This window comes from Saccopteryx leptura, chromosome 2 (genome assembly GCF_036850995.1).
Source record: "Saccopteryx leptura isolate mSacLep1 chromosome 2, mSacLep1_pri_phased_curated, whole genome shotgun sequence".
Taxonomy (NCBI): domain Eukaryota; kingdom Metazoa; phylum Chordata; class Mammalia; order Chiroptera; family Emballonuridae; genus Saccopteryx; species Saccopteryx leptura.
In genome coordinates, this window is record NC_089504.1 from 270,847,934 (window position 1) to 270,868,429 (window position 20,496).

At 39.2% G+C, this 20,496-nt stretch overlaps 1 protein-coding gene and 1 long non-coding RNA gene across 4 annotated transcripts in view; one reads left to right on the forward strand and one right to left on the reverse strand.

Annotated features, from left to right (window-relative positions):
• The window catches only part of ATF3 (activating transcription factor 3), a 54,865-nt gene extending 43,764 nt beyond the window's left edge, over positions 1-11,101 (reverse strand). The window contains exon 1 of the mRNA XM_066361795.1: positions 10,995-11,101. The gene's annotated coding sequence lies outside the window, so the exon portion shown is untranslated. The remainder of the gene's footprint in view (positions 1-10,994) is intronic.
• A 4,898-nt stretch (positions 11,102-15,999) lies between these two features.
• Positions 16,000-20,496, forward strand: part of LOC136393427 (uncharacterized) — a 47,717-nt gene continuing 43,220 nt past the window's right edge. For 2 of the 3 annotated variants that reach the window (XR_010749090.1, XR_010749091.1), the window contains exon 1: positions 16,008-16,310. This is a non-coding gene — a long non-coding RNA (uncharacterized lncRNA). Of the gene's footprint in view, positions 16,311-20,496 lie in introns of all 3 variants that reach the window. The other variant, XR_010749092.1, reaches the window with a different exon arrangement.

Sequence of the window (20,496 nt, forward strand, 5' to 3'; positions counted from 1 at the left end):
GAAATAATGTGGCACCTAGGGCAAATTCATGTAAGGCCTCTATGAAGAAAACTATGAAAGTATTATTGAGCAAAATAAAGACCTAAATAAATAAAATTACCATGTTCATTGATTGGAGTACTTAATAACATAAAAATATCAATTATATCTATATTTATATATAGACTTAATGTAATTTTAATTTTTAAAATCCCCAATGTGTGTGTGTGTGTGTGATCCTTAATAAACTAATTCTGAAATTCATGTGGAAAGGACAAGAATAGTCAAGACAATGTTGATTATAAAACAGAAAGTATTTGCAATGCATATTTTCAAAAATAGATTTTTTTAAGGAGCAGAAATTATACAAACTTAATTTTTTATCACAAGGCAACAAAACTATTAATAATAGAAATTAAGGCAACACAAAATATAAATACGGGACAAAAATTAAATAAAACAAAAATTAAGTATATACCATGCAAAAAATAAAAAAGTTTGTAGTTTTGTACATAAATGCAGAATCAGTATTTCCCTGGCTTAAAGCTCTCTCTCTAATCAACATTATCGGTGATAAGTATCAAGCTTGATATTTCATAGCTATCATTTTTTTAATTTAAGTTCTTAAAAGTTTAGCAAAATCCCATATTATGATAATACTCCTTAGAATTTATTTTGCTCAACCGCTTTGTTTATATTACATATAGTTTAGGCATCTGAGGCCTTTACAAAGGCTAAGAGAACTTTCCTCATGTCTTATAGTTAGCTTGAGTCAGAGCTGCACCTAGAAATCTGCTCTCCTGACTCCAGCTCAGTGTCTTTTCTGGTAACTATGTAGAAAAAAAATGCTTGCTTTAATTTGACTTGATTGAAATAATAAACATTTAATAAGTGTGTGTGAAGTTTCCTGTCATCGGGTTGCATTACAGGCTACTGCTGAATAGCCCCATGTATATGTTTGGTTTAAGTGTTTAGCCTAGAACCCCCCCCCCCCCCCCTGCACTTGTAATAATAAAGGTTATAAAATGCAATGTATTTTTAGAAAGGTATTTTACAAAATACATTATGCAATGGTTGATTTGAGACAGGTTGTCTGGGTAACATCTACAAAATAAAGTATACAGGGGCTTCTTAACAGCTTTACATATCAGCAGATGCTGTAATTGTATAGGAGACTTTCATTTCTTATTCTTTTTAATTGCTGTGTAAAAAGTGATCAGATTATTTTACTACCAATGGTTAGTTTAAGAGTCTAACTGTATTAATTGACTGATAATATACAGATTAAATTATTTGTCTTCATTTCTTACATATTCAGACATTTTTGCTGTGTCTACCTGCTTAGTTATGTAAGTAAGCACTAGGGAAATATACTGTTGTGAATACTGAAATCACAATAAATAACTAAGACCTTAAGTCATATGTGACTAAATGTTTTATCTTTCTTTATCCTTTCTATAACTAATGCACCTTAACTTTGCCCATTCTTATATTTACAAGAAACAAATTTAAGAATTATATTCTGAATGTGTGGTATGTTACCTTTAAAATAAACAACAACAAAAAGAACCTTGGAAAAATATATGTATCAAATTCAGAAATTTAGGACAAAGAAAAAATGATATTCTTAATTTATCCTTCAAGTAGCTTAGCTTAGAAGTTCTTTTAAAGTTGATATTATCTGTTTTGGGAGTTACTTTTGGATTGTAATCATTCAAAATATACCACTTTGAAAGCTAGTTTTATCAATAGGAAAAAAGAAACTCGTGTTTATAGGCTATATCTCCAAATTGTTATCTTCTGCCACCTTAAAAACATTCAAGTAATAGTTTTTCTGGAGATTTGCACATTACTATTCAGTGGCTTGGTGTGTGTATAGATTTTTTTAAAAATGACTTTTATGAGAATCAGGAAAAGATCAATATTTACCATATGGAAAAACAATAAAATAATGAGATAAGTGATATTTATTTTCTAGCTTTCAAAGGAAATTAAACTACTGTGTGAGTAAATAAAGTTTAAAAATGTGAAAAAATTAAACTGTAAGAACATAGCAGGAGATAATTAAGATAAAAATAGATCACATGAAAATTATGAAATATTATCAAAAGGTATTCTAATAAAATTAGTCTTTATATTTTCATTATTTTTAAGGAAAGGGAAAATGAAAGTATTCCATTCAAGGATTTATAAAAACAACAGCAATAATAAAATACCTAAGGAATCAAGAGAAAAGACTAAAGGCAAAAACAAAACTAAATTAATTAGGATATTAGAAAATTTATAGAATTAACAAACTTCTTTTAAAAATTAATAAAATAATCAAACTTTTAAAGAAAATAAAAAAGAAAAATTCTTATGAATAATTGCAAATTAAAAAGGGAGATAATTACAAGTTAAGAAGAACTTATTTTAAACCTAAGACAATACTTGCAAAATTATAATTTAGAAACTTAAAAACCTAGGTAAAATAAATAATATTCTGGAAATATATACATGATTAAACTTAGAATTATAAAATCTTAACACTCTAATCACAGCTGAAGAAACTAGAGAGAGAAAAGAGAAAAAGATTTTTCTCCAGAAAGAAAATTATCAAGGCCTAAAAACTTTATGGGGAAAATTCTTTCAACTCGGAAGTAGTAGGTAGTTACTATGTCTCAATAATTACTCCCAACGTTGAAAAATATGGTAAGCTTATCTAATATACTTTATAGAATAACTTGGATATCAAAACCTGAAAGACAGCTCAAAAGAAAGAAAATAATAAAACTATCTAAACTATGGACACAGAAAAGAAAATCCAAACACAGATAACAGAGTATCAGAAGAATAATCCCAGTAGGGTTTAACCTAGAATGAAAGGCTTTATGTTTTAATATTTGAAAAATCCAGTAGTACAATATATCACATCCACTAGCTAAAAAAGAAAATCCAAATGAAATTCTCGATAGATGTAGAGAAGACATTAAAATTCAATAGCTTGTCCTTACCAAAAAATAATTTCAAAATTAAAACTCCTTCTTAACAAAAAGTATTTATTTGCAAACAATCCAAACTTCTTTAAGAATGAAATACTAAAGCAATATTATTAAAATCAGAAGCAAAACAGGGATATAATTTATTGCCATTTTTATTTTAAGGTCTGAAAATTCTGCTCAATTAAATAGGATGCATTTAAAAAAATAAAGTGCATAAATATTAGAAAGGAGAGAACAGATTTTAAATTATAAGTAGATAATATAATTCCTGAAAACTCAAAAGAACAATTCAACTAAAATTATTAAGAGAGTAAAAGAAAACTGCTAAATATACAAAGGAGAAACAAAAGCCAGTATCTGCTCTATATATCATAGAAATACTACCCAGTTAGAAAATATAGTGAAAAAGATTGAATTAAAATAGAAAAATTAACAATGCTGATATTAAAAATCTCTATTAAATGCCTTGTTCTAGCTTTAATGAGAATGTGAAGGATCCATATAATTAAAATCACAAAATGTAACTGGGAAATGTACAGGAAAATTTAAATATTAAATTCCATGGCAATGACATCAGTGTTTCTCAAATTAATTTGCATGTTCAATATACTTTCAATAAAAATCTCAATAAGATTCTTTTTAGACATAATTCTAATGTTTACTGAAAGACCAGCAAAGGTATGAACAGCAAAGAAAATGTTGAACATGAAAAGGAATGATGAGACCATGACTTTGCCAGATATTAAATAAACCATCTTTGAAAGAAAATATCAATAAAATAGCATGAAACTGACCCCAAAAATGTACAAATTATACAAATGAATTGCACAGACTAGATATTTTGAGACCACGTTATACAAAAGAATTTAATCTATGATAAAGAAATCATCATAAATCTGTAGGAATAAAATTATTGTTAATAAATTAAGTTGGGTGAGTTGATTATTTAGAAAAATATAAATTTGGAAGTTTACTTCAAATAATCAACATTACTTTGATAGAGATGCAATTAGGATAAAATACAAAACTATTGAATACAACAAAAACTAGAAGCACATGAAAAGATGTCAATATGTTTAGTCATCAAGGAGATGAAAATTAAAGCTACCATACACTGCCACTGCACACTCAACAGAATGGCTAAAATCACAAAAGGCTGACAGCAGCAAAAGTTGACGAGGATATGGAGCAACTAGAACTCTCATGCATTTTTGTTTGAGTATACTGGATAATAACTTTTGAAAAATGTCTGGCAAATTCTAATAAAACTAGACATACATCTATTTTATGACCCAGCAATTCTACTCCTAGGTATTGCCTCAAGAGAAATAAAAATTTATGTCCACAAGAGGACATATATTTATATAAGAATGTTCATAATAGCCCCAGACTGGAAAGAGCCCAGCTGTCCATCAATAGAGGAATGGATAAACAAAACTGTAATATAGACACTGAAAGTAAGATTACTCTTAACAACAAAAAGAAAATTCTGAAACATACCAACAGAGATGAATTTTTAAAACATTATGCCGAGTATAAGAAACTTTGCACAATAAAGTTCATTCTGTATGATTCCATTTATGTAAAGTTCTAAAACAGGCAAAACTAATCTATTATGAAAAAACTAAAAACTCTGATTGCCTCTGGGATATAGTGGGAGTGAGGATCTTTTGGAAGTGACACTCGGGAACTTTCTGTGATGATGTTAATTTCTCTACAAATGTATTTCACACCATTAGATATAATTCATATACCATATAATTTATCCTTTTAAAGTATACAATCCAATGGTTTTAGTGTATTTATATATATATATATATATATATATTTAACCATCAACTCAAAAAGAAACTTGTACCTTTTAAATTTTAAAATCTTAGGTTTATGCATATCTCACAACTTACTGAATGGTCCACTTAAAATTTGTGCATAGCACTGTAAATATGTAAAATACATAAACTTTACCTTTAAAATTATTTTATTAGAGGAAAATATGAAGTATTGTCAAAGTTCTGTATGGAAAACTCTTTCTTTAGAAAGGAAAATATTGACACATTTGATTACTTCTCTAAAAACTTTTGTGTGTCAAAAAATATATAAATAACCAACATTAAAATGCAAATATCAAGCCAGAATATAATTATATCTATTATAACAATTAAAAAACCATATTAGACAAGGAGGTCTTTGTATATATATTTGACATATATGAAAAACATTCTAAATAATTGCAAATAGATACCAACAAATATGAGGGCAAAGACTCTAAACAAGAAATTCATAAACAGAAAATACAATTTAATAAACAAAGGCAGAACTTTCTTCATGTTAAATTTAAATTATATTAGGAGCAATATATATATCAAAAATTCTAGAACTTATATACTCTGACTTATTTGCCTTTGAAAATTATATATACTTATCGTCCTTTCAGAAGAGATATTTGAAGTAAATAAGAATGGCTATGCACAAAGATTAAGCTACAAAAAAGTTTAGGGCAGCATTATTTACAATATTAACAAATAAGATACTGTATTACCCAAATAATTTACTTAAATAAATTGCAGTTCAAAGATATAAAATTAACTTAGGACTTGTCCAACCATTAAAAATGATGTTGTAGAAGAATATTTAATGATGTGGAAAGATCTTGAATTTAAAAGAAAAAAAGGCCAAACACTTCCTTGATCCTAGTAGGCTCACCCATTCCCTGTATCCCTGTTGTGAGCACACAGGCATTTAGCTTCTGGCAACTTCTTCCCTTCCCTTCTTCCCCATTTCCCTTCGGAAGCTGTTCCAGAGGGAGGAGATAGGCTGACATTAGAATTGGGGGGAAAATAAAACATTCTTAAAAATTGAAAACAGAAAAAGTGCAAAACACTATTTAAGTTAACTTCTTTTGTTGTTTGATTGGGAAGAAACATATGCACACAATTAAAAATGGGAAGTCAAAATATGCACATGATAAAAAGTCTCTATTTAGTCCTTAACCAGTTTTTTAAATCTCCTTTTATTTTCTAGAAAGACATCTACCAAAAGCAACAAACAAACAAATCACAAGAAAACAAAGAAAGAGGAAAGAAGAACAGAAGGGAAGAAAAGATGGAGGGAGAGAGAGAAAAAAAATCAAGGGAAAGAAGGAAGGGGGAAATAGTAAAGGGAGAATATTGGGGAAAATTAGTATGAGTTTATTCCATGAGGGTTCTAAATAGACAAAGTTTATTTTAGAATCTATGTTAAACAATTGGATCTCAAATGTTCAGCAACCTGCAACTAACTTAATAACATTATTAAATGAATATGAAATTATTTATAATTATAAGATAAATAATTCAGGTTGAAATGAGGAACCTTGTTACTTGAGATGCCTTAGGGCAGTGACTGTGTCATCCAACCCCAAATGAGGATCCCTAGCTTGACAAGCATTCATGTACCTGCAGGAACAATGGAGGAGGGGATGTGAGATCTAGACCGGCCTGGACGTGCAGCTCTGATACAGAATAGTGAAGTTTCAGAACCCTAGAAATACCACCGCCCTAGATGTACCCCACTGGAGAGTGTGCCTGGGGCAGAAGCACTCAGTGACAGCCACAGGGAGCACACACAGCCTTTCTTTCCTGGCATCATCCTCAAATGTTTGAGATGGAACCACGGACCCTGGCTCTCTTTAACAATCATTTTGGATTGATTAGCCACAAATGTACTGGTTTATATTTACTGCTTGAAGTAAGCCTAACAATACTATTTTAATGGATGGGGAGAGAAGAGATCAGTTAAACCAGGTGGGCCACAGAAGACTAGGGTTAGGGTTCTCAGGGTGTGTCATTCCCTTAAGGCCACCCCCCTTTTTTTTTTCTTTGATGGTGATATTGAGCATTCAAAGGTCATGTACTCAAGGAACGAGATTTGATAAAGTTAATTTTTACATCTTCTTCAAAGACAATCTCAATCTGCGATTAAGCTTGAAAGCTTAAAAATAATTACCAATTTATTTATTAACAGTTTATAAGTGATCTTATAATTAGTTCATGACTTTTTATTTGTTTGTTTCAAAATGTTATTGACCACTCCCCATGTGAATGGCTCAACACTAGAAAAGTTTACAAGATGAGAGAGGTGCTTGGATGGGAGAGGCAGACAGCAACATAAGAATAAGAACAGAGGAAGGAGTTAACTGGGGGATGGAGAAAAGAGGGAAAAGGAGAGAGAGGCAGAGAAGTCAAAGGAATGGAAAGAACAAGAGGACAGTTACCTGTTGTAGAGAAAGGATTTTGGAAAAGGCTATACTTGTAAGCCCTTATCAAAATTTAGAAATATGTCCTAGCATATAAAATCATGTGGATGTTTTTCCCATGGGGGGAAAAAAAAGGCAGGATTGATTATTCACAAGTTTTTCTTTTCTTTTATACCTGTAAACACATATCAAGAGTGGAGCTTTTGTGTTTTAAGGATTAATCCAGTCCAACTATTTATCCTTGCCCTATCTTCACAAAGCCCAAACATGGAGTTGACTTCATTGTCATTACACCTTCAGTGATAATTTCAGTTCAAATATCAGCAGGTGAAATGGAGTCTGAACAGTTCTCATTTGCCTCCAACAGATAAACAAATTAAAATTACTGCCACGCTTTAGAATGAGCCTTTTCTAAAGGAGTTTCTTTGAGTGTTCTACTTTCACCTAGTTTTAGCAGTTAAGTTCCTGAGGATCCGAGCAGTAATTCTCGTACCTTCAGTAGATGTGCCTCCAAGCATGGCCCCACTTGCTGAGCATCCCCACCCGGCCCTGGGCAGGGGGAACTAAAGGCAAGAAGACCAACTAAACAGGAGAGCAGTGTTCTGGCGTTCAAAGCTCTTGTGTCATTCGTTAATTCTGCAAGGAGTTACTGAGCACTTACTATAGGCAGTCTCCAAGTTAGACACGGGGTGGGGAGAGTGGTGGGCAGACACTGTCCCTACCATCCCAGAGCTCAAGGCTCTTCCTCTGAGGTAGGCAGAGCAAGTGTTAGTATTTGCCTTAGGAGGCAAGGGACAGATACTTATCTGGACAGGACTGGGGCCTCTTTTCTGTCATGAGGTCTAAATACTTGGCTCATTGTACTCAATGGCTCTCAAACTTTTCTCTTACTAATTCCACAAAGGAGCATTAAAAAGGATTCCCCCTCACCCTCCACCCATGCCGTGGGCTTCTGCACCCATCTTTAAAATGGTGGAAATGATTTGTTCTCATTCCTGCTTTAGAAGTAACACAGTTATCCACAAAACTTTAGATATTATTATAATTTCTTTTTTTTTTATTTTACAGAGACAGAGTCAGAGAGAGGGATAGATACGGACAGACAGACAGGAATGGAGAGAGATGAGAAGCATCAATTATCAGTTTTTTTGTTGTGACTCCTTAGTTGCTCATTGATTGCTTTCTCATATGTGCCTTGACCCCGGGCCTTCAGCAGACCAAGTAACCCCTTGCTCGAGCCAGCAACCTTGGGTCCAAGCTGGTGACCTTGGGGTCTCAAACCTGGGTCCTCCGCATCCCAGTCCGACACTCTATCCACTGCGCCACCGCCTGGTCAGGCTATTATAGTTATTAATACAGGTAATAACTTAGCTTTAAGAACTAATTTGCTTTAAAAACGAGACTCATGGACATAGATAAAAGTGAAGTGGTTATCAGGGGGAGGGGGTGTGAGGGAAGGGAGTAATGAGGGACAAATATTTGGTGAGGGAAAATAATTTGACTTTGGGTGATGGGCACACAACACAACCAACAGTTCAAATGCTATATTAATGTTCACCTGAAACCTATGTACTCTTATTGATCAATGTCACCCCATTAAATTTAATTTCTAAATTAAAAAAGGAATAATTTCCCAAAATCTTTAAATCCATCTTTCACTAGAGTTGCATAAATGAAAACAAAGACTAGAAGAAAGCTTTTCTCATATAAAATGATCAGACATCCAGGTAGTATTCATATAAGGATGCTAGATCTGGATCCCTCCTCAGGGAGCTCCTAGTTCACCTGCCTTTCCTGTCGGGATCCTTTTCAAAGAAGAGGAGCCCAGACAGAAAGGGTGTTTCTCCAGAGGGCATTTCTTATTCCTTCAGTCATTTCAGTTGTCAGCAGCCTCTGGTTCCTCCAGTGTGCTGAAACGCCTGCTGACTTGTAAACATTCTCTCTAATATCGCGCATTACTCATAGTTTGAAAATCACTTTGACTCCTGAAACATAATGATGTTAATGTCAGATGAGTCAGCAAGTCAGCACGCTGAGCAGCCGCGCCTCCTGCCAGCCTCTCCACCCTCTGTTCCAAGGGCTTCAAAAATTAAAAAAATAATAATAAAAATTAAAAAAAACAGAGTAACCCTTTTTTGGTGGGAAGGAAGGAAGAGAAGTCGCGCTCCTGGCTCAAAGAACAGCTTGAAAGGAGTGGTCAATTTCATTCCCCGGAAACATGAAAGGGAGAGTCAAAGTAAAATCGCTAACCCTAAGCTAATCGATTAACGTGAAGAATTAACAGGAATTTGAAGAGTTTCTCTAGGCTAGAGGATCTGTGATTTTTCCTCAAGGGATGACTTGAGACAGATCACTCCAGTCAATACGCTGCTGTGATCTGTTATTTGCAGGGCTCCCCTACCAGGCGTTTCCACACCGTGGGAGGTGCACAGTGCAGGAGTATTCCCGGGGCATCCCTAGGAAATGGGAGGCTGCTCATTTGCATGGGATTCCAGACCCTGGCTGGGCTCCCCACCGCCCTCTTTGCCTGGCGCGGTGCCCACTCAGACAACAGTTTGCAGCCACTCCCTTGGGCTGTTCACATTATCGTTTACAATCTCTCAATTGTTTCCCCTCCCTGAACTGCTGGGAAGTGACCAGGAACTGATCAGGACAGAGCTGGAGGTTTTCATGGCCTGGCTGACCACAACCCCCACCTGCTCAAGTTCTAGCCCTGGTCACAGTCCAACCGGCCAGTAAGTACCCCCAACTGTCCTCCTCAGCTCCTCTTACCCGCCTTCCCTTCTGAACTTGGGGCATCATTTAAATACATTTGCATAGAGCCTCCGAAAAGGCTTCCAGGGTCATTATCTCACCCATGTCTCATAATAACCATATTATACAAGTGGGAAAACTGAGGTTCAGAGAAGGGGTGTTCTTGTGCAAGGTAGCACAGTGAGTGGCAGAGCCACACACTCAGACCCCAGGTCTTTTCTAATCTGCAGCAACAGGACAGCAAATCCACACTTAGAGGACTGGAACGTGCCAGTCAGGGTCAGAAGGACCACAAGCACACATAATTTACAGACAAGAGACGTAACCAAAAGCTACAGAGAGGCAGTGACTTGCCCAACATCACACGGCTCAAACTGTGGCAGAATCAGTTGCCAAACTAGGTCTCCTGACCCCTGGTCCAGGTTTTTTTTTCTAACCTCTGCTTCTTCAGTCTGAACTTAACTCCAGTTTAGATACAGGGAGAGTCTGCCTTCCCCAGTTAACCTCTTACTGCTGATTCAAAGCATTCTGCTCCCAAAGCACAAGGCCCCTCGAGAGGTAGGTTGAGATGTCAAAGAGGATAATAGTCTGGAAAGAAGGGGTTAACCAAATCCAGAGGCTTTCCATTATGATGTGACTAATCAACACCCCAGATTAACTATAGCACTGATGTGTGTTATCTTCAAACTATGGCTTCATCCCGGCTAATTTCAAAGGTGAGATGACACCATTGCCTCAGTGGGGTGCTGATCTGGCCCCACGGTTGTAATGAATCTGTGAAAGGTAAAATGCCTGATCCAGCCCAAAGATTCTAGAACACTCTAACTCCGGGCCTTTTCAGTCCTCCTCCTTGGACTACTTCTTGGGGTGCCATGTAGGCATCGTGTAGCTGGTGCATAGGACTTTTCTCTTTTTCACCCCTGAACAGGGCAGCGTGGCCCCTGGTCATGGTGGATACTCCCCCAGCTGAAGTCTTCCTGACCAAACACCTTTCTTGTACATTTTTCCTGCTTGGCCCCAAGGACAAAGAAAAAATCAAGACTCACATTTTGAGGTGAGGTGCCCAAAAATCCTTTGAAAACTGTGGAAAATCCTTTGAAAACTGTGGAATATCCTATTTAGAGGAGGGTTTCTCCACTTGTCATGTCTTCCCTGCTGGTTCCATCCAATTTATCCTGGAGGTATGGTTGGTCAACAGAAGCTGACCCCGCCCCTGCCCCCTAAAGCAACCAACAGCTGTTACTATATTGAGTGGCAATATGATGTCATAGCATAGGTGACTAACCCACCGAGGCTTCCCTACGAGCCATCATCTAAATATGACAGCCTTCCATCATCTTGACCTTTTCACAGGAGAAAGCTGAGTGAGGGGCTTGACACGGCCTTCTAGAGCTCAAGTTCATGCCTGACCTTCTGTAGTCAGCATCTGTGACTGAGCCATTTGAGGACACGCATGCCCATTCCTACACACAGATTGCCTTCCTAGTAGAAGGTCACTTTCACCAGAGATAGCTTTCCTCGATTGGCCTGACTTTGAAATTAGTAGCCATCAAAATGTTTAATAATCATAGTAACTAGGGAGAGATTGGAGAGGGTATATATTCACCATGCTCTACATCCCCGGTACTGGGTTAGACTCTTTACATATATTTTTACGTTTGATTTTCAAAATGCTTTGAGGAAAGCATGACAGTCCTGTGACATTAGGAGAAACAGAGATTAGAGGCATTAAGTAACTTTCCAAAGTAACAGTTGGTCGTGATGGGGCTAGGAGCCCAACTCAAGTCTCTGTGACTCCATAGTGGACCTAATCTACATACAGGTAAGTACGATCACCTCACCTGGGTTTTTAAAAGTAGACTTTAATTTGTAGAGCAGTTCTATGTTCACAGCAAAAGTAAGCAGAAGGTACAGAGATTTCCCATAGACCCTCTTCCCCGGACAATGCATAGCCTTCTCCACTATCAACATCCCCCACTTCCCCCACTAGAGTGGTACTATTTTTTTTTTTTTTTTTTTTTTTTTTTTTTTACCAAGGATGAACTTACATTGACCCATCATTATCATCCAAAGTTCTTAGTTTACATTAGGGCTCACTCTTGATGTTGTGCATTCTATGGTTTTGGAAAAGTGTATAATGAGAGGTATCTATTAGTATAATATTGTATAGAGTATTTTCACTGCCCTAAAAATCCTCTCTGCTTTGCCTTTTTGTCCCTCCCCCAACCCCATATAACCACTGATCTTTTTACTGTCTCTGTAATTCTGCGTTTTTCAGAATGTCATAGGGTTGGAATCATACAATATGTAGCCTTTCTAGATTAGCTTCTTTCACGTAATAATATGCACTTGAGTTTATGCATTTAAGTTTCCTCCATGTCTTTTCATGACTTAATAGCTCAGTTCTTTTTAGTGGTGAATAATATCCCATTGTTTGAATATATCACGGTCTATTTGTCCATTCACCTACAGAATCACTTGGCTTTTAAAACTCCATTCTAGTGTGGTTCATATTGAAAACAGAGATGGCCATAGGACCTGGTCATCCTATTCTGACCCCCATACCTGCCTCCTCATTCCTACCATCTACATAACTCCTGTCAGGTGCTGTCCCTTTGGCAACCCTAGTCTATTTCAGCAGCCTGGGAACCAGCTGTTGCTCCAGGGTGAGCTCTAGGGCCAATCTGAGGAGAGCTCACACACCCATGTACCATAAAATCAGACATTCCCTTTTCCTTCCAGGCCAAGTATATGCTCAGTGACCACATGGCTTTCTCTTTTTTTTATTCCACTCTTCCATCAACCCAACAAGTATTTATTGAGCACCTACTATATGTTGGTCCTAGAAAGTAAGTCCTTAGAGAACATTAAGTATGTTTATGAAAGTTGGCGTGCAGAGTTACTTTTATCACAGCACCCCACTCCATTAAGAAGTACTTTTTGATGGGGTATGTGTGCGTGTATATGTGCATGAAGATAAAGTCAAAGACAAAATAAGCCTGTGAGACCATCTGAATCATTATTATCATCAAACTATAATACAGGAGTATATTGATTAAATATAATATATTGTAATACTATTATTATTTAGAAACCCTCATATAGTAGTTTTCTGTGTCTTAGGACCTAACTGCTTTTACATAAATGGTAAATCTACTTCTTCCCTGAAAAGGCTGGACAGGCTGAAATATAAATAGATCAAAGAAAGTTTCAGATAAATTCCTTGAGGGAAGATCTGTAACAAGTTATTAAAGTGGAGTTAGGAATAACTCACTAGGGTGCATTCCTAACCAAAGAGAATGGTGTCATGAAGGATAAATGCTATAATCCAGCCCAAGCCATCTTGGTGGCTCCATTGGAGGCAGGCTCTTAAGTGGGACAGAGCTCAGGGCTGACCTGGCGGGCCACCCTTCAGCTGTTACTGGGGGACCTTGGAGCTTCCACTATGCTGGAAGTCAGCTAAATGGCTTCTTCCCACCCTTCCACCTCTGTCTGGCCAGCAGCTGTGTGTGTTGACCCACATCTCTCTTAGCTTTGTGTCATCCAGTGAGTCACTGGCACGGTTGGGAACAGACCCAGGATTCCTGCTCCTTTCTTTGCCAGGGCTGTTTTGTGATCACAATCCTTCCACATTAGTGGCCAGTTACACTTATGGCTCTTAATGGTATTTAATGGGACTTCTGGGATAGGAAAATTATGGGAAGTAAAAGCTAGGAGATAAAAAATCAAAACCTGAAATGACACACAAGATCTGGATTACTGAAGGTTTAAAAATGGCAATCCAACTCATTGTGTCATTCCATTGGGAAAAGGTTCCCAGGTCCGAGGAGGAATAACCACCTCACCTATCTTGAGACTAGATGGGAGAGGAAGGAAAGGGGAGGTGGGAATAGCCATGGCTCCAAAGAAATTGTGTTCTGCAATTCTTCCCGGTGACTTCATGTCTATATTTACCTCATGCCACCAATTGTCTTCCCTTCCACCACTTATATGTCACATTACCATTTTTCATGCATATTTATGCCCATTGTTCCACCTGAAATTTATAAAAATGATGTGATCCATGGATCTGAGTAGAAGTCAGGTGACTAAGACTCTCACCTAACAGGCCATGTGACACTGAGCAGGTCACCTCACCTGGACCTTAATCCCTTAACTATAAAACAAGGGCTGGCCCAGTTGACCTGAAGGTCCCATACTGGTCTAAGTTTCCATGTCTCGTGTCTAGCCCCAGTGCACAGGAAGAACCCTCTGCCCCTACAGCTTCCCCTAAAGCTGCCTGTGGTTTTCTCCATCTCTTCCTGAGGCTGCGGTGGAAGTGCACCCAGGTGTTTGGTCACAGGCTCCAGAAAACCTGGCAGAACAGAAAGAGCAGTGGTAGTGACTCCATCAGCATGATAGAGGGGACAGGAGCAGGGATCACAAAGGAGAGAGCTTGGTGGCGTCTGGAGACTGGATAGGAGGGAAGAGGAATTAGTTTTAAATACTTCCAAAGGATGAGCTGGGGGAGGAAGGTGCTCCTGGCATGTATAGCCTGAGGATGGGGCTGTGACTCTCAGCCAAGGACCAGCAATGATTGTCGGAAGATAACTGTGACAACAGCTCATCCATTTGGCTCCATTTCCAGTACACAAGCACCATTATTTTGCTCAAAACTTTGGGAAGCTGTTGTTGTCTTTAATTTGTTTTTGGCATGAACATGCCGGTCTAACCAGAAATTCTCTATTGCTTTACAGAGAGGGGATTATGATGAAGATAAAACAAGATGTTTCTTCTGTACTTCGGTAGAGCTGGCCACCAGTGTGCCAGGTGAAGATGCTGTAAGTGGGATGTCTTCTCTGGTTTCAAGAGAGGAACCACAGAGTCAAAGGCAGGCTGGCAGTGCTGGGACGCCTGTGAAGTGAGTGAGGTGCCTAGGCTGCCAATCTCAAGGAGGCACTTGTTCTCAGGTTGGGCAAGTGCAGGAGGAGCACCCCTGAGAGGGAGTGCCTTCTCACTGCCCCACCCGGAGGCTTGGAGCCTCCTTGGGAGAACATCTGGATTATTTGTACAGAGGCACTGGGCTTGTGTTAAAAGAGGAAAAGCTAGTTCTAGGGGACTCAATATATCCAGAATAAGACCTGCATTTCATAGCCTACCTTATATAACACAAACATAGACCTGGAGTCCAACTGGGAATATAGATCAGGGAATGACTTCCAGTTTGTCATTCTTGAGCTGTGTAACCTAGGGAAACATACTCAACCTTGCTGCGCCTCAGTTTCTTTCCTTGTTAGTAAAATGGGGATGATGACACCCCAGAGATCGGAGGATTAAACTGTATGTGTGTGTGTGTGGGGGGGGCAATAATGAAAATACCTGCCACATAGTAAACCTCAGTAAATTGTTAGTTTCCGGTGAGGTCATGATAATGCTGAATGAACAGGTCTCCTGCCTCTGGAAGTTTCCACCAGCAACATTAGCATGAGAGAAGGGTTTGGAGACCAGTTCACAAATTTCTCACTCAGAAATTTAAATGACTTGTTTCATGTTACACTACTGGTGACAGATTTTAAACACGGTCAAAAACAGTGATAAAAGGGCCAAGTTGGCTTAAGTTGTATAAACTTTCAAACCACAGCCTTTCTGTACCAGCAGAGGTGTAAGCATATAGTGAAGGGGTAGGGAGTCAAGGGACACAGAAAACTTTCTGAATTTTGGGTCAGTATCAGACTCTGGTTAATTAAGGAGGGCTTCCAGGAAGAGGTTCTGGGGTTTCGGGGAGCCTCCAATTACGCTCAACTGCTGTCCTTTGCTCATCAGCAACTCAACAGTCAACACTTCTCTGTACAAAAGAATATGTATAAAGGGACCCTACGGATGCCTGACTAGAGTCACCTTCCCAGACCCGTTTATCCGAGGCCTGGCCCCTTTAAGGTACCGAAACTCCGTGAATGTTAAAGGATAGCCTCGCAGCCTCTCCGGGACGCGCTGACGTCACCCTTCGGGGAAGCGGCTGACGTCAGCCCGTCTTCGACGAGTGGGGGCGGGGTCGTGACTCACCCGGACCGCGCCCCCGCCCCGCCCGGCGCACGTGAGCTCGCCCTGCGCTGGGCTCTAATTTTAACTCCGGCGGCCCTGGTGGGGTTAGGCGAGGTAAAGGCGGGCAGAGGGGACCAGGGGCTGGGGGCGTGGCTCTCCTGGTCCCTTGCTGCCCCGTCGTCTGTCCTCCTGGAGGACGAGGCCGGCCCGAGAGGGGGCTGGGGACGGGGTGCCCGCCGGGCGCCTGGAGGTGCGGGAGCGCAGGGCGTCCTGAGGCGGGTCCGAGAGGGTCCCCTCCGCGTGCAGGCCCGCCCTGAGCTCCCGGCCGCAGGGGGCGCTCAGTAAGTGAACCAAGGTTCTCTCCTGGACGGCGATTCGGGACTTGCCAGGGAGGGCCAGGGTTCTGGAAAGTTCCCTGATGAGCCGAGTGCGGGATGGGCTGAAGTCAGAACAGGAGTCGCTATCGACGAGGGCTCGCTCGGGCAGACGGAGTGGACCGAGCCCAACGGGGCCCAGCCCTCGGTGGCCACGCATAGCGGTCGCTCAGCTTGGCCTGGCTGCCCCTGCCCGGCGGGTGTCGCCACCTGCGCGGTGGGGTGTGCCCGGGATCCCCTGCGGAGCCGCGGGGCGGGGGTCGCCTGGCAGCGGGCCTGAGGCGTCCTCCGTGGTGTGAAGGGCCGTGGCCTTTCTAGGGACACGCCCAGCAGAGGGGCTGGAGGTCACCAGTTGAGAAGCCCTCGCTGATCCCACAAAACCCAGGCGCTCCAGCCCGAGCCCGCACAGGGCCGGGAACCAGATAAAAGCTTCGTTTTAAGGAAATCGGTTCCAAACATCCTGTGAAATCCACACTTTCCCGTTCTTTGGGGGCCGGGGGCGGGGCGGACAGAGAGGGAAGAGTTCTGGAAAGCAGCTCTGTCAGCGTAAAGTGAACTGCAGTTTTGACTTTGCCGAGTGGTCTGCCACGTTACAGTGACTCGCACGGTTGTTGGTGTGGTGTCTTCAGGTTTCACAGGGTTTGTCTCCGTAGGCAGCTTGTAAAACATTCGGGGAGCCTTTGACCTTAGATGAAGGGTGGCAGATGTTGGAAAAAAGTATAAAATAAAATGGGCCCGATCAAATGGCCCGTTTTAAAATTGCTGGGTTGTCAAAATTTTCTATTTCAACGCTTAAAAAAAAGACTATAACCTTAAAAAAAAATAAAGAACGAACGAAAAGAAAACTCGTCCTGTGCCCTTTTCGTAGAAATGTTGGAAAGTTAGCTGTGGAATAAAGGTAGCTTTGGGGATAATGACATGAGTGAATAACAGAAATCTGTAAATCCAAACATGTAATTTTCATCTGTTTTTCAAAAGTACCACACTGGCCTTTGTAATTTGGAGATTTCTCAAATATAAAGATGAAAACAGAATTTTTACGGTTTTATTTCTCAGTCAGAATCCATCTTAAGAGTTTTGAAAGGATTGACAGTTACAGTGTAACAATTAAATACATCTATAAGCATGTATAGTGTTTCATATTGTTCATATAGCAACAGAAGTCTCTTTGTTCTAATTTTGTACAATTGCTACCATAATTTCCTCAATGTAATGCCTATTTTGTTGAGGGTCTTAAATTGAGCAGGTGTGAATGATGATGAATCATGCTCTAAAACTGAGCTAATTTCCCTTTGGGTTGTTATTATGTATGTATATATGATGCATAAGAACTTTAACATAAAAGTCTCACATTTAGAAATGAAGGTATTTTAGTCCGGAAACTGAGTTTTTGCTTGAAAAACACTTAACCTTGGAATGGGCCACCTGCATCCTGTAGCATTTTGTTCAAGTCTTCCCAGTCCCCAACTTGTACCTGCTCTCTTTGAACTATATCTATTACTCAGTTATTGTTCACTGTGTTATGATTGTTTGCTTATGTTTGTTTCACCCACTAGACTAATCTCTTGGGGCCCCAGACTAGTGTCTTTATCTTTGTATCTCTAGCATCTGGAATAGTGTTAACATGTAGAAAGAGGTACTTTTTTTTTTTTTTTTTTTTTGGTAGTCTTGTTTTGTGAATAAATTACGAGTTACCAAAACCAGATTGCACATTTTGGGAAGGGAGAGTTTTTATAGTTGAAAAGATAGCGCTGCAGACATATACAACTGTGCTAAGGGACAGTTTCCTTCTTTTCCAAGCCCACCCTAACTTCTCTCTTATTACCACCCCCACCACCATGAAGGAACCAAAGAAAATAAAACCAACAACCAAACTGAATTATTTGGGGATCGAAGTAGGGTGGCGTACTTTTAGATTCATTAGGGTGGCATACTTTTAGATTCATGATGGTGGAACTTTGATCAGCCCTCTAGGGCTATAACTGTTATCCATACACTGTCATTAGTCAGATTTTTATCACAGAACACTTGGCTAGTGTTTAAAAAAAATTTTTTTTGAGAACCTCTGTAAATACTTAAGACTGGTAGCTAATTGAATGTTTACATTTGAAATAGAATCAGTGTTTGCACAGTGGTACTTCGTTCTGACCCTGAGAGAAGATACAAGGATATAAAATGAAGAGAATGTATTTATCCCCTTTTTTAGAAGTTACTGTTGTGAGAGGGGGATTTTTACAGTAAAGCTTTTCTAGTCAGAATTCTTAACCAACTGGAATTGATGCCAACTCAATTTTATGAAAGGCTAATGACAACAAAATAAGTGTCTATCAGAGGTTTAGTTTGAAAATAAATATGTAATACGTTACAGTGATTAGTATTTTCAGTAATAACCTAGTACCTCTGCAAAATCCTAAATCAGAAGGTCCATATTTTTATATTCACTATGTTTAAGTCTAGTAAGAGTGATGTGGATCTGGAAGATTTTTAAACAAGATTTTAGAAAGTTTTTGAAAGTTCAGCTGAATTATCCCAAAGAGTTACATGAGCGTGATGACACACAGAAAGTAGTTTTCATAAATATGGGAGAGAAGGCTAGATGAAAAGAACAAGGGCTGCTGCTATGGGCCAGGGGAATCTTTGACAGGTCTCACTTTCATACCTCGCTTCTCACCAAGAAAACATCTGTAGGCCCTGTTTCACTGGTTTTTTTTTTCCTCTTAATAGAGCCTCATATAATAATAATAACACCTTCTATTTGTTGAGCACTATGTGCCAGGCCTTATACTCAATGCTTTATGAAATTATTTTAGTGCTTGTTACAATCCTATGCTGATCAATTATTATTTCCATTTTATAGGCTCAGGGAGGGTAAGGGGCCATCTTAAGGGCACACAGCTATTAAGAAACAGCCATGATTTTGAACCCAGGTTATATTAGGGTTCTCAAGAGAAACAGAACCAATAGGAAGTGTTTTATGTTGTAAGGAATTGGTTCATGTGTTTGTGAATGTCAGCAAGTCCCAAGATCTGCAGGGTGAGTTGGCAAGGAGAGCTGATGATAGTTCCCATTCCGAATCCAAAGGAAGGAAAAGCTGATGTTCCAGTTTAAAGGCTGTCAGGCAGGAAGAATTCCCTCTTAGTTGGGGAGGTGACAAAGACTGTCAGGCAGGAAGAATTCCCTCTTAGTTGAGGAGGTTAGTCCTTTTGTCTCTTTAGGGCCTTCAGTTGACTAGATAGGGCCACTCACATTATGGAGGGCAATCTGCTTTACTCAGTCTGCCAATTTAAATGTTAATACATCTAGAGACATTCAGCATAATGTTTGACCAAATGTCTGCTGTGGCCCACTCAAGTTAATTAACCATCACATAGATCTATTTGATTTCCAAAGCTTACACTCAACATTATGTCTCCTTCACATCCTAGGATTCACGAAGTAGCTTTAACCCTGGTCTTTTTCCTCCTCATCTGGAATGTCTATCAATACCCCATTCATACCTGACAGACTCGCCTAATTAGTGCAGGTCTTTAAATATCAGTAGCCAACTTAGAATCCCCTTCCCAAAATGCATACACAATACAGCCATTTCCTTCCTTAGAATAATTTCCCAGCTTTCTAATTATACTGCACATATTCTTATTTTCTGTGTACCTAACCTTTTGAACTAATTACCTCCACGTTAGCAAATCCTACCCAACTGCTTGTTCAGTCCTCTTTACTGGCCTGTCTGATGGGCATCCTGCCCTGTGGGTACAGCCCAGCCAGCGCATGAGCTTCCTTTCTCTCAACTGCCTCCTTAGGACCAACCTCTCTCATTGCTTCCTCTTGACTCAACTCCTGCCATCATTGTCACTATCATTTTAGAACTCTAACCTCTCCACCTTCTCCCCCCAACAGAAGCAATTGCCATTACAGGGACCTCACTTGACTGAGCAGCCTTGTGAACCTACATCTCAGAGAGTGCTTATTTAAAAATATTTCCGTGACCTTTGTGTTTTTAGTAAATATTGTTTGTTAATTTTTTTACTTGATTACAATTTTGGAAAGAGTAAAAATTCTTAGAGTAATTTTTGCCTAGTGGGTGCTACTCTGTTATATCCTAGGACAGAGACTGTATAGATTTCATTGGTGCCATAATACCACTTCAACATCA